We start from the raw sequence: 14,657 nt of genomic DNA on the forward strand, positions 1-14,657 counted from the left end.
ATGAACCATGTTTTATTCAAGTTTTCCTATGTAGCAAAACATTTTAAAACTAAAATAGATAACTCTAAGAAATGGAATGAAAATAACAGAATACTTTCCAAAGAATTATGGAAAAAATATTGAAACTCCATCAGTCATTACTGAGACAAAGTAGAAAATTTAGAGAGATCATTATTAAACTTAAATGAGTAAAATGCATATGTATTTGTGTGTGCGCATGTAAAGATTATTTTACAAATTATGAAAATGAGATGATTTAGTTTGACAAAGGGAACATTAACACAGAAATTTTTAAATAGTTTCAATAATAACAAGCATTGTAGTCTAGACTATGATGAACTACTTCAGATCCACTGATTGATTGTATATGGTAAAAAAAAGAAATGCACTTAATTGCAGAATACAGAACTGTAGTTATGTACAAAAATTTTCTTGTAAAATTGGAACCAGGTCCTAAATAAGTTTTCTGTGAATCTTGAAAATAGGAGAGGAACTTACCTATTTTTATCATTTAGAAGCTAATAAATAAAGGCAAGAGTTTATTAAGTCTAAAATATTTTCTCTGTTTTATGATACAAGTTCTAAAACTTCTAAATATTTTAATGTGAAACAAAATGAGAGCTTGCTTGCATTTATTTTTAATTCATTGCATTGCAGCATTAACAACATAGCCTTATTTTACCTTCCTGGAGGTAGGCATGGGGAGGTATGAGATGAAGTACAAACTTGACATTATAAAAATGGATAGTGGTGGACAGGTGCGGGGGCTCACACCTATAATCCCAGCTCTTTGGGAAGCTGAGGCGGGAGGATCACGAGGTCAAGAGATTTAAACCATTCTGGCCAACATAGTGATACCCTGTCTCTACTAAAAATAGAAAAATTAGCCGGACATGGTGGCAGGCACCTGTATTCGCAGCTACTGGTGAGGTTGAGGCAGGAGAATCACTTGAACCCAGGAGGCAGAGGTTGCAGTGAGCCGAGATCTCACCATTGCACTCTAGCCTGGGCAACAGAATGAGATTCTGTCTCAACAACAACAAAAAAAAAGTAGACTAAAAACTCACGATTAAAACAAAACATCCTTTCCAAAAAGTGTTAGAATAAGTTTGTCTAATGGTTTGTATTAGGAGAAAACAATCTTCATGATATTTAAAGAGTTGTTGAACTAAGTTTTTATGCATTTTATTTGTGAGCCAAAGGAAAGATCACAGGTTTCTTGAGTCTAAACATAGTTGATATGACGTGATGACAGTGATTTATCATTCATTTAGGATATCTCAATGAAATATTTGTCTCATTATTTTCAAAGGAATAACAAAAATGCTCACTTTTCCATGTTAATAATAGTGAGAAACCAATAGCATCTATGTATCTAATTTTGACAGAATTTGCTATCCTCATAGATCTGCCTCTTTTGTAAGACCCACACTTTTTGTTGTGTGAGTGCTCTACCCCACAGCATAGCAAACATATAGTACATGTCTGTATCTCTAACAATGTGTGTGAATAACCTCCACACCCCAAAGGCACATTCTCCATTTAAGTGAGAGTAACAAGGTCTGAAGAAATTTGAGGGAATATTTTATCGTTAGGAGCAGCATCATAACTTTTTCTCAGTTTGAATGGGAAATACATACTTAAAATTCTCTTATAAAGGACACTGTTATCATTGTCTAATATCTATTTCTCACCAATCTATTTTTTCTTCACTAAGGATGTAATTTCTGCATGCACATCCACGCAGTGACCAATTTTTATATTTTCTACATGCTCAGCCAAGAGGATTTGACTACCAGAATTGGTGAGACCTCAGGCCAAATTTAAGAATAGCACAGAGACACTAATTTTGTTTCTTTCCAAAATGCTTTATTGTCAGTTTGGATACAGTGAATATTACAAGATGCCAGGACTTGCTAGATTTTCGGAAGCTGATATCTGTCACAAGGTGCATTCATGTTTTTACTAAATAAATTTGAATAACTTGCTTTCAACTTTAATACTAATAAAAGTAAAATATAAATCACTTGCCATAGATTTAAATTTTGAAATAAGTTGTCAACAAAATCCACCTGCTTATCATAAATAATTTAGAATTGGAAGCAAAATATCTTGTAAAGTTAATATTTCCCCACAGGAATGACAAAAATGGGCATAGACACTTTTATTTGCCTGAGATTCATGTGTTGAGGAAAAAAGATACTATCTCAAAGCTGGCCCAATGTCAACAGGACACCTAATACAACATCCATTGGCCATGGCAAACTCATGTGCAATTTAGAAAAGTTTTAATATGTTAAGGGAGTAGTAGGCATGAGCCTAAAATGATACTGATATGGCTAGAATTGTACAGCATAAAGAGAACAAGCAATAGGTTATATGATAAAAGACAAGGAGACAAATAGAGTGCTAACAAATGGAGAATTCAAATTTAAGCTCTAGCATTCATAGCCTACTAGAATTCTGAAGAGAAGAACGAAGAGCAAACATGTTAAGTAAAAAATGAAAAACAAAAAACAGAGATTGCCATGTAATCCAGATGTCAATTGAGGCCACCGACTGACATGAATATTAATTATTTTAATTTATCTGTATTGATCTAGTAAAGTTCAAGTATCTTCCTGGAAGAAATATATGAAAATATTTAATTCCAAAGAAGAGTGAATTATTTACGGTATTTTCAAAAAATAACAGTAGGTATGGCAGCTATAAAGTACTTGAATGGAAGCTCTTTTGGTGGTGACTGCTGCATCTGTCTCCGCATTCAGCGTCTATACCACACACACGCACATCTATGTACACACATCTATGTAATATATACACACACACCTTGACCACATCCACCACTCTCACCCAAAGGCGGACTAAATGCATTGTTTTAAGTCCACCATAGAAAGGATGCTACCTACTTAAGTTAAATAAATCTCTCCAATAAGTGATTAAAAGTGGACTTAAGTTCCAAACAATAAGAAAGCCACGAAAATAAAATCCAAATAAAAATATCATACTTTAAAATGGATATTGCTTTCAAAAATATCTCTCTTTTTGGATATGATTGAAAACACAAAAATAAAAACTTCCTGCTAAGTACTATGTTCACTATCGGAGTGGCAGGATTAATAGAAGCCCAAACCTCAGCATCACACAATCTACCCTTGTAATAAGCCCACACATGTGCCTCCTAAAGCTAAAACAAAAATTGAAATTTAAAAGAAAAAATAGAAAAGTAAAGTCATTTTCGCCAACATAAAACACACACACACACACACACACAAATAAATGAGCAAAAACAACTGGTATACAGAATTGGCCAGCATCTACATCCAAAATATTTGTGGTACAAAGAGACAATGTTTTTGTAGCTTATAAACATTTATTTCACACCTGCTTGTTTTCAGAGCTCATGCCTGGGGATACAGTGACGATCAAGGTTGATAGGTTTCACGTTCTCGTTAATCCTATGATCTGGCAGGAAATAATCACCAAAAAGTATGCTTGTAAGGAAAAGAGATAGTGCAAGTAAAAACAAACAAATTTTAGGAACATATGTTTGTACAATGTAAGAAATAAATTTACATTTTTTAGAACGAAAAGAAGAATAATTCTTACACATCTAAAAATGATATACTTTTACACCAATGAGGCACCCAACTGAATTTTAAATGATTACTTCCAAGTCACTCTATATACAATGCCTCACAAACTCATATATTCATTAAAGTGAGCTACATCTGGAAGGATTATGAAACCATAATCTTCTAAAACCATTTCAGTTCTGTTTGAGGAAAAATAATTTTTGATAAGAGCATAATAAACTGTCAAGGAGTGAAACTGCATAAAACATAAATTATCCTTTATTTCTTTGATTTGAGTCTACCTACTTTGATTTTCAAGGAAGAGCTGATGTAAATGAGAAAGTCCTTTCCACAAATCCTAGTTCAAATGAGGGTAGTTTTATTTTATTCAGTAATGCTGAGAAATTATCATGAGAAAAAAGTTCAAGTATTTACAGTGGAACAGGGATAATAGTGAAAATCTTCTGTGAATAAAGTCTATTTCTTTTCAAGAAGCATACAGAAAAGAGAACAGAAAAACAAAGCAATAGCAGAAGGGAAGCCCTAGACCAGTTTCCAGGTTTCACTATGAAAGAATAAGTTTGACAAAAGAGCAAGTCACATGTAAAATGCATTTTACATATCCCACCCATTCTCTAATCTATAAAATGACAGAGTAGTTGTAAATATAATATAAAGAAAAGTTTAAAATTGTAAAGGTATTTAGAAAAATAAGAGACATAAAACAATGCTTATTTATTGAGCACTTAATGAAATTAACAACATCCATCTTCTGTTTGCATCCTTTCTAGCAGAAACCTGACTATATTAGGATATTTACACTCCTCCACTCTGCCTTTGACCATTTGCTCCCAAGGAGACTGGTTCTATTCCTAACCTCACGAGATATGTCTGACTGATCTGATATGTTCATGACTATCTCCCCTGCCAGTAACTGGTATAGCTAGGCATGGGGGGATAAAATGCTGGTAAATAAGATGTTAGTATAATTCTAGGAAAAGCTTCTTCACTCCTGAAACACACACACACACACACACACACACACACACAAACACAAAACAACAACAACAAAAACGCTGGAAATGATTGCCTCTGGGAAGTGCTGATTCACCAGAAAATTCCTGGTATTTGTTAGTAATATTGTAAACACAAGGGGATAACTCTTTTGATGGAACTTCTATTGTATTTGCCAAAATGGACAAATGGAAAGAACTTACGACCTTAATGACATAATTGACAGTACCATCTTCAGTTGCATAAGTACATTTTCTATTTGTTTAAGTTAGTCTGAAACAGAAAGAAAATTGTAACAACCTGAAACCACAAACATTTAAAGTAACACATTATATTAGCATAAAATATACATAGTGCATGTGAAAATTAGCCTCTATTCATGTATAATAAACATATTTTATGGTCTTCATTTAAAGAGATCACACACACTCATAATTGTGGGATCAGCATTAGCTTTCATCCTTAAAATATATGTTAAGTTGGCCGGGCGCAGTGGCTCACGCCTATAATCCCAGCACTTTGGGAGGCCAAGGCGGGCGGATCACGAGGTCAGGAGATTGAGACCATCCTAGCTAACACGGTGAAACCACCTCCTTACTAAAAAATACAAAAATCAGCCGGGCGTGGTGGCGGGTGCCTGTAGTCCCAGCTACTCGGGAGGCTGAAGCAGGAGAATGACGTCAACCCGGGAGGCGGAGCTTTCAGTCAGCCAGCAGAGATCCTGCTACTGCACTCCAGCCTGGGTGACAAGTGACTGTCTAAAAAAATATATATAGATATTGATATAGATATAGATAGATATATACATATATATCGGTTCAATTTGTGATAAAGAGGAGCACTTTTACAAATAAAAAATCACCTTTTAGAAATTACTCCCACTTACAAAAACTGTAATTCTTATTATTTTTTCTTTTTTCTCAAATTCAACAATAAACTTTTTTCATTAAATGTAATCTTTTTTAATAAAGAGAGCATTTCAGGAATTCTTATAGAGAACATGACTGGATCTAAAATGCACAATATGTGATTTAGTTTATAACTAGAAAAGCAACCACGGAGTTTAACGTGGAGGGAATAAATTTCACTAGGGCTAACCTAAAGTCATGGAAGCAGCAAGTCTAATGAAACAGGTAGGAAAGAAATAGTTAAAATGTGCTTTACCATTGCTTTAAGTCCATTTTATAAAATTCTCTAGAGTGACTGTTAACTGTTCCTTCTTTTTCACTGCATTAACTAACAGTCAGTTTTCCTTTTTGACCCTGTAGTCAAAGCTACTCATTCTCCAGCAGTTCATGGTTTTCAGGATCAGAATACAGCGTCAGTGTCTTCTTTACTTCCTAATGTCACTTCTAGATCATAAATTCTTTACCTTTTGGGAAACTTCTGCTTTGAGACTCCCACTTCTAGCTAAGATGAAATACCTTGCAGCAAACAAACGCTCCCTCCAAAAACAGCTAGAAATGTTGAGTATGATTTAAAACTAATAAATGAATATCTGAATATATGAGAGAGCCTTTGAGGCTGCCAGACTCACAGGGAAAGAATCTTAAAGAGGAGAAAACCATGAAGAGTTTAGTCAACAACCTGTGGCCATTTGTTTTCCTCATAGCATTCAAAATTCCAGGCATGAGGCAAGACGCTGAAGATCTGGCAATGACCTTAGAAAAAAAGGATTCTACTAAGAAGCAGAGAAAACAGAACGTTGTCAGTGTCATGGGGATAAGGAGACAAAAATGAGAGACTTGAAGTGTCTGGATCATGATGGAAAAGGAGAAGAGGAGGACAACTAAGCCCAAGGCTCATCTTATTTTCCCTTCAAGATTTCTAGTGAGATCCAACCTGTATGATGCACAAAGCTAAAAAGCCAAACAGAAGGCCTTAAGCAAAAGTGTTGGCAGTCTTATGGTACTTAGGGAACAGCAATAATTCATAAGTTTTTGGTAGATATTCTTTATGAAATTGGAAAAATTCACCTACATTCCTAGTTTTCTGACAGTTTTCATAATGAATGAATGAATGAATGAATGAATGAATTGGTGTTGAGTTTTGTCCATTGCTACCTCTACATAAATATATATAATCGTATATAATTATACGATTTTTATTTCTTTGCCTGTTCATATGGTTGTACTTTTGAATACCGAACCAGCTTTGCATCTCTGGGATAAACCTTACTTGGTCATGATGTATAATTTTCTTTATTTCCTTCCTTTCCCTTCCTTCCTTCCTTCCTTCCTTCCTTCCTTCCTTCCTTCCTTCCTTCCTTCCTTCCTTCCTTCCTTCCTTCTTTCCTTCCTTCCTTTCTTTCCTTCCTCCCTCCCTCCCTCTCTCCCTCTCTCTCTTTCTCTCTTTCTGTTTTTTTTTTTTTGACAGAGTCTTATTACCCAGGCTGGAGTGCAGTGTCGCCATCACAGCTCACTGTAGCCTCCACTTACTGTGCTCAGGTACCTTTGCCTCCTCAATTGCTAAATTCCATTTGTTAATATTTTGTTGTAGTTTTTACATTTGTACTTATTAGAAATGTTAGTCTATATTTTGGGTTTTTTTAATTGTCTTTGTCTGGTTTTGGTATCAGGATAATACTAGTTGTTAATAATGAGGGGAATTGTTCATTTGTCTCGAGTTTTCTAGACAAGATTGTGGAGATTTTGGCATTAATTCTTCTCTAAATGTTTCATAGACTCATCCAGTGAAACCATTTGGACCTGGAGACTTCTTTTTTTAGGAGCTTTTTATTATGACTTTAATCGTCTTAATAGTTATTGCTATACAAATTATATTTTTTTCATGTTGGATGAGTTTCTTGGTGGTTTGTGCTTTGGATAAACTTGTCCATTTCATCTAGGTTGACCAATTATGTGTGCTTTTAATATTCCCTTTTTCACTTTTTCATGTCTGCAGGGCCTAAACTGATACTTTACATTTCATTCCTGATATTGATAATTTTTCTCTTTTATTTTTTTCTTTATCAGTTTTGTTGGAGATTTTGATATTTAAGATACTGATATTTCACTCATTTTCTATTGTTTTTCTGTTTTCAATTTTATTTGATAGATTTCCTCTGTATTTTAGCATTTAAAAACTAAAAATGTGCCAACACACAATTACAACACAATACTCAATGTAGTAAGTACTGTAAGTACGGTAAAAATGAAAGTATTATCAAAGTACAGGTATAGGATATCATCTGAGTATGGGCCCTGGAGCCAGGTTGCCTAGGTTTAGAGTTCTGATATTGTCACTATTAGCTAGCAGACTAATTAATGAACTTTCCTATGACACTGTTTTCTTGTCATTACAAGTGAGATCATAATCGTAACTACCTCATAGAATTTTGGTGATTAAAGGAGGTTTTAAGCACATAAAACAGTAACTGCCCTCCATAAATGTCAGATGCTAACAGCATTAAATTACTGTCTTTATTATTCTTATCATTAATGTTTTAAATAATTGAGAGTTTACTTTGGGGATGAGTAAATTATGGTTTCAAAGAAGTTTCGGAATTTGAAGATTTTCTAAAAGTTTGGTAAGAGTTTTCTGATCATAAAAGGAAGCAGAAAAGAATGAATGAACTGTACTACACATATATATATAAATATATATACATATAGATAGATGTCACATGTATGTATACCTTTATGTATCTATATATCTATTTATCTCTAGGTATATATAGGTATCCATTTATCAATCTATAATATGTCACAGGGTACAAAACACTACACGATGTGAAGCATTCCAATTATACCTGCTGTATTAGGACGCTCTAGAGGGACAGAACTAATTATATATATATATATATATATATATGAGTTTATTAAGTATTAATTCACACAATCACAAGGTCCCACAATAGGCCATCTGCAAGCTGAGGAGAAAGGAGAGCCAGTCTGAGTCCCAAAACTGAAGAATTTGCAGTCCAACGTTTGAGGGTAGGAAGCATCCAGCATGGGAGAAATGTGTAGCCTGGGAGGCTAGGCCAGTCTAGATTTCTCACGTTTTTCTGCCTGCTTTATATTTGTAGGCAGCTGATTAGATGGTACCCACCCAGTCTGCATTCCCTAGCCCACTGACTCAAATGTTAATCTCCTTGATAACACCTTCATAGACACACTCAGGATCAATACTTTGCATCCTTCAATCCAATCAAGTTGACACTCAGTATTAACCATCAGAAGTTCGCCCCTTGTCAACTTGAACCCATACACATGTCCTGAAATCATACATAATCTTCAAATGATGACAATAATAAGCTCATCATTATGCCTAACATAATACAACTATCTTTCACACGACCAAAAAAGCACCAATTCCCAACTCAAATGCCTTTACATAAAGTTAACAATACTTACATGCTGATATGAAGTCAATAAGTCTTATGTCTCATTATAAAGGAAAAAGGAAATAAAATGAAGATATTGTCTTAGTATAAGCGTATATGTGTTCAAATATGTTTTTAACAAAAGAAGAAGGAAATAATCATGACAGTTACCATCCTCGTTTCTGAAACTGTCATATAATCATAGCTGGTATTGGTGATTATCTTCTTCTACTACCCATTTTGTATTTCTTTTGCCTTTAGTAAGCACCTCAGTGGGTCATGGTTTTCTTCCTTGTGGAGTGACCCAAATCTTCATTCCTGAAGGGTCTGGGCCATTTGTAGTTCTACCTGGAATGGGCTGTTGTAGTTTCCCATTTACCTTAATTTTAGTGCATGGAATTAAGATATGTCCTATTGAATTAAGACACATCCTACTAAGAGATGTCCTATTGAATCTCCTGTGTTCCACATGTACTCTTCCTTACCTCCATTGAGGAGTAGTAGACTGATTTAATCTCATAGTATGGATCAGTTGTCCCAGCTAACACTGTAACTTCCATCTTAGCCTGTTGACCTAAAGATAGGAGAAGCCCAAAGTGTAACCAGGTGGCAATCTTAAATTCCAGTTTAATGGAATTCTTATTCCTCCTGGTGGCAGTGTTCCTCCCACTGGAACTAAGACCGCTAGTCCAGCAGAATGTAATGTCGCAGGAACTGAAGCAAAAATATTGCAGGTGAATCACTAGGGGCTGATGGTGAGTGGTGCCACTTCCACTTTCACCCCTTGATTCCTGGACCCGTAAGTCCTGGATATGAGGGAAACACTACCATATATTGGATGCTAATTCAGAGCATACACTGACTTCTGGAGAACTTTGCCCCAGTCCTGAAAAGTATTGTTACCTAATTGGTGTCATAATTGTGACTTCAAAAGGCCATTCTACCATTCTATCAATCCAGCTGCATCAGGATAATGGAGAACATGGTAAGACCAGTGAATTCCATGAGCATGAGCTCACTGCTGCATTTATTTAGCTGTGAAGTGAATGCGTTAGTCAGAGGCAATGCTGTGTGGAATACCGTGACGGTGGATATAAGGCACTCCATTGATCCGTGGATGGTAGTTTTGGCAGAAGCATTGCATGCAGGATAGACAAACACATATCTGGAGTAAGTGTCTATTCCAGTGAGGGAAAATCTCTGCCCTTTCCATGATGGAAGAAATCCAATATAATCAACCTGCCACCAGGTAGCTGGCTGATAACCCTGAAAAATGGTGTCATATTGAGGGCTTAGTGTTGGTCTCTGCTGCTGGCAAATTGGGCACTCAGCAGTGGCTGTAGCCAGGTCAGCCTTGGAGAGTGGAAGTCCATGTTGCTAAGCTCATGCAAAACCTCCACCCTGGACACCATGGCCACTTTGTTCATGGGCCCACTGGGCAATGACAGGGGTAGCTAAGGAAAGAGACTGAGTGGTGTCCACAGAACGAGTCATCCTATCCACTTGATTGTTAAAATCCTCCTCTGTTGAGGTGGCCCATTGCTGAGCACTCACATGGTGTACAAATATCTTCACAGATTTTGACCACTCAGAGAGTTCTATCCACATACCTCTTCCCCAAATTTCTTTGTCACCAATTTTCCAATCATGCTTCTTCCAAGTCCCTGAACATCCAGCCAAACCATTGGCTACAGCCCATGAATCAGTATATAATCACATATCTGGCCATTTCTCCTTCCATACAAAGTGTACAACCAGGTACACTGCTCGAAGTTCTGCCCACTGGAAAGATTTCCCTTCACCACTGTCCTTCATGAATGTCCTAGAAAGGGACTGTAGTGCTCATCTGTCCACTTTCAGGAGGTGCCTGCATATCGTACAGAACCATCCATGAACCAGGCCCTAGTCTTCTCTTCCTCTATCAACTGATAACAGGAAACTCCCGAAGAGGCCATCAATGGGGAGAGAAGGCAGGGTAGCAGGAGTGGAGACACTGGGCATTTGAGCCACTTCCTCATGTAACTTGTGCCTTCAGGACCTGCTAGAGCCCAATCATGTGTATACCACTTCCATTTGATGATGGAATGCTATTGTGTATGACCTACTTTATGGCTAAATGGGTGAGAAAGCACCCAGTTTATAATAGGCAGTTCAGGTAACATGGTGACAATGACCCATAGTCAAATGTTCGATTTCCACCAAAGCCCAGTAATAGGACAAGATGTCTCTCAAAAGGAGAATAGTTATATGCAGAAGATGGCAGGGCCTTGCTCCAAAATTCTAGAAGCTTCGGCTGTGATTCACCTATTGGGGCCTGCCAAAGGTCCTAAACAGCATTGCTATCTGCCACAGACACCTCAAGCACCATTGGATGTGGAGTAACACACCCAAGTGAGGAATGTTTTGCCTCCAAAATACAAATAGGTCAATTGGATGTTATGCCATATTCTTGGTTGTAGGAGGGTCCAAATGCAGGAACTTATCCTTCAACTTAGAAGGAATATCTAGACAGGCCCCACACCACCGAACCCCTAGAAATTTTACTGAGCTAGAAGGTCCCTGAATTTTAGTCAGATTTATTTCCTTTCCTCTGGCATGCCGTTGTCTCATCAATCAGTCCAGTGTGTTTGCTACTTGTTACTTACTGGGTCCAATCAATATAATGTCTTCAATGTAATGGACCAGTGTGATATTTTGCACAAGCAAAAAGTGATCAAGGTCTCTCTGAATAAGATTTTGACACAAAGCTGAAGAGGTAATGTACCCCTGAGGTAGGATAGGAAAGGTATATTACTGGCCTTGCCAGCTGAAGACAACTTGTTTCTGGTAGGCCTTATGGACAGGAATGGAGAAAAATCCATTTGCCAAGTCATTGATTGCATACCAGTTACCAGGAGATGTGTTAATTTGCTCAAGCAATGAAACTACATCAGGTACTGAAGCTGCAATGAGAGTCACCCCTTGGTTAAGTTTATGATAATCCACTGTCATTCTCCAAGATCTACCTGTCTTCTGTACAGGCCAGATGGGAGAGTTGAAGGGTGATGTGGTGGGAATCACCAGACTAGCATCTTTCAAGTCTCTGATAGTGGCACTGATCCCCACAATCCTTCCGGGATGCAATATTGTTTTTGATTTACTATTTTTCTAGGTAAAGGCAGATATAATGGCTTCCATTTGGCTTTTCCCACCATAGTAGCCCTCACCCTACCACTCAGGGAGCCAATATGGGGGTTCTGCCAGCAGCTAAGTATGTCTATTCCAATTATGCATTCTGATACTGGATGAGTCCAGGTACCCACTCTTAGTTGGACCCAAGCCATAACTCCAATAATGACATGACCTCCATAAGCCCCTACTGTAACTGGAGGACCACAGTGATGTTTTGAGTCCCCTGGAATCAACAACAGCTCATAGTCAGTGTCCAGTTGTCCCCGAAGTATCTGATCCTTTCCTTTTCCCCAAAGCACAGTTACCCTAGTAAAAGGATAGAGTTGTCCTTGGGGAGACAGATTAACACGAGGCGAGGCTATGCATGCACCTTTCATTGCAGGTCACCTACTTGCACAATAAGCGCCTGTGTCTGTGTTTCCACAATTTCAGCTCTTTCTTTACAGGAGATAAGACTGTCACTCAGGGCAATCTTAGTAGATTTGAGGTTCAATATCTGCTTCTGAAGCTGGGAGTTAGAATCCCTGAGTTAATCATTTTATTTCATCACTTCATCCACTGAACTTAGGAGCAACCAACCAGCTTCATTATATTCCTTGGTTCTCCACATATGGTCAAAGGTATTATGTATAGAGTCATTAAACTCCTTGCCTCTCATGAGCAGTGAATCAGGAGTGTCAAATGTGTTTATTTTGCATAACTCTCTAAACAGTCCACATTAAGCAATATCAGTTTTTCCCATACTATTAGAAGTAGAGTCCTTACCATTTTTGGGCCTAATCATATTAAGCAGACAACTCCAGAAATCCCAAAACCAATGAAATAACTCTATCCTTAATATTCTATTCCTCTAGAGCCACTCCTGGTACCAAACTCTGTATTAGTCAGGGTTCCCTAGAGAGACAGAACTAGTAGGATGTATATATATCCTACTAGTTTATTTTATATATGGATTATATACATATATATTCCATACATGGATATATCCATATGTAAAATAAACTTCCATATATATATATAGTTATATTAAGTATATTAAGTATTAACTCACATGATCACAAGCACCCACAATAGGCTGTCTGCAAGCTAAGGAGAAAGGAGAGCCAGTCTACGCCCCACTCCTGAAAAACTTGGAGTCCGGTGTTCGAGGGCAGGAAGCATGCAGCTCCAGAGGAAGATGTAGGCTGGGAAGCTAGGCCTGTCTAGCCTTTTCCCATTTTTCTGTCTACTTTATATTTGCTGGCAGCTGATTAGATGATGCCCACCCAGATTAAGAGTGGGTCTGCCTTTCCCAGCCCACTGACTCAAATATTAATCTCCTTTGGTAATACCCTCACAGACACACCCAGGATCAATACTTTGCATCCTATAATCCAATCATGTTAATACTCGGTATTAACTATCACACCTACTCTGCTTGTGTAACTTATAGGAAAATAAGTTTTAAAAAAAGCAAATCCTTATTTATTAACTAGCCTATCTGCTATCTGGGGGGAGAAAAGAAAAACACAGCACAAATGGAATAAGATGTGCTAATTCTATTTACGCATTTCATTACTTTGGAATCGGGCAAGTGACTTAGGCAGTAAGATAGTTCTGTAATTACATAAAACAAAATAAAATAGCACTAACAGCATGCACTTTATGAATTACTGTGAAGATTAAATTGTGGTGTAGATTTTTAAAATGTAGCACATGATAGAATGACTAACCAAACAGGCATTTGGTAAGAGTTTCATAGATTTAAACGTAGACTAAAATTCTACTAGCAAACAAAATAAAATGCTTATCTCGTTTTATAAGCATTGAAAGATTACATATGACATAAATTTCTACAAATATTATCATATCAGTTTTACTGTATATTAATATAAAAAGAAACAAAAATAGTAAAGGGAAGATGGGGTGTTATTAGTTTGTTGCTATTGAGTTGTAGTTCTTCATATGTTTAGGCTATAACCCATTCTCAGTTACATGGTTGGCAAATATTTTTTCTCATTGCATAGGTTGTCTTTTCACTGTGTTATTTCCTTTGCAGTTTATATTTTTAGCTTGACGAAACCTCATGTGTCTATTTTCTCTATTGTTGTCTGTGCTTTTGGTATTATATCCAAAACATCTTTGTCCAGAGCAATGTCAGGAAGATTTTCCCCTACGTTTTTGTAATTTTACAGTTTGAAGTTTTATATTTAATTCTTTCATTCCTTTATTTCTTTCAAGTTTTTTTTTGTTTGTTTGTTTTGATTTTTGGTATATGGTGAAAAACAAGAGTTCCATTTTATTCTTTTGCATGTTGACATCCAGTTTGTCCAACATCCTGTACTGAAGACACTCTCTCTTCTTCACTATTTATTCTTGATACCTTTTCAAAGATTAGTTGATCATACATGTGTGGGTTTATATCTGGGCTCTGTATTCTGTTCTGTTGATCCACATGTCTGCTTTTATGCCAATATCATACTGTTTTGATTACTGTAACGTTGTAATATATTTTGAAATCAGAAAGTGTGATGCCTCCAAGATTTTTCTCCTTTCTCAAGACTGAATTGGCTATCCAGTTCTTTCCTGACTCT

At 36.7% G+C, this 14,657-nt stretch overlaps 1 long non-coding RNA gene across 1 annotated transcript; it reads right to left on the reverse strand.

The window, feature by feature from the left end:
• Positions 1–1,114: 1,114 nt before the first annotated feature.
• On the reverse strand, positions 1,115–12,584 carry LOC103886210. Its single transcript, XR_649678.4, has 3 exons — positions 9,399–12,584; positions 4,793–4,862; positions 1,115–3,465 (listed from the first exon to the last, which is right to left on the reverse strand). It is a non-coding gene; the product is annotated as an uncharacterized LOC103886210 (long non-coding RNA).
• Positions 12,585–14,657: the final 2,073 nt, after the last annotated feature.

The sequence above is a fragment of the Papio anubis genome, chromosome 7 (assembly GCF_008728515.1).
Source record: "Papio anubis isolate 15944 chromosome 7, Panubis1.0, whole genome shotgun sequence".
NCBI classification, from domain to species: Eukaryota; Metazoa; Chordata; class Mammalia; order Primates; family Cercopithecidae; genus Papio; species Papio anubis.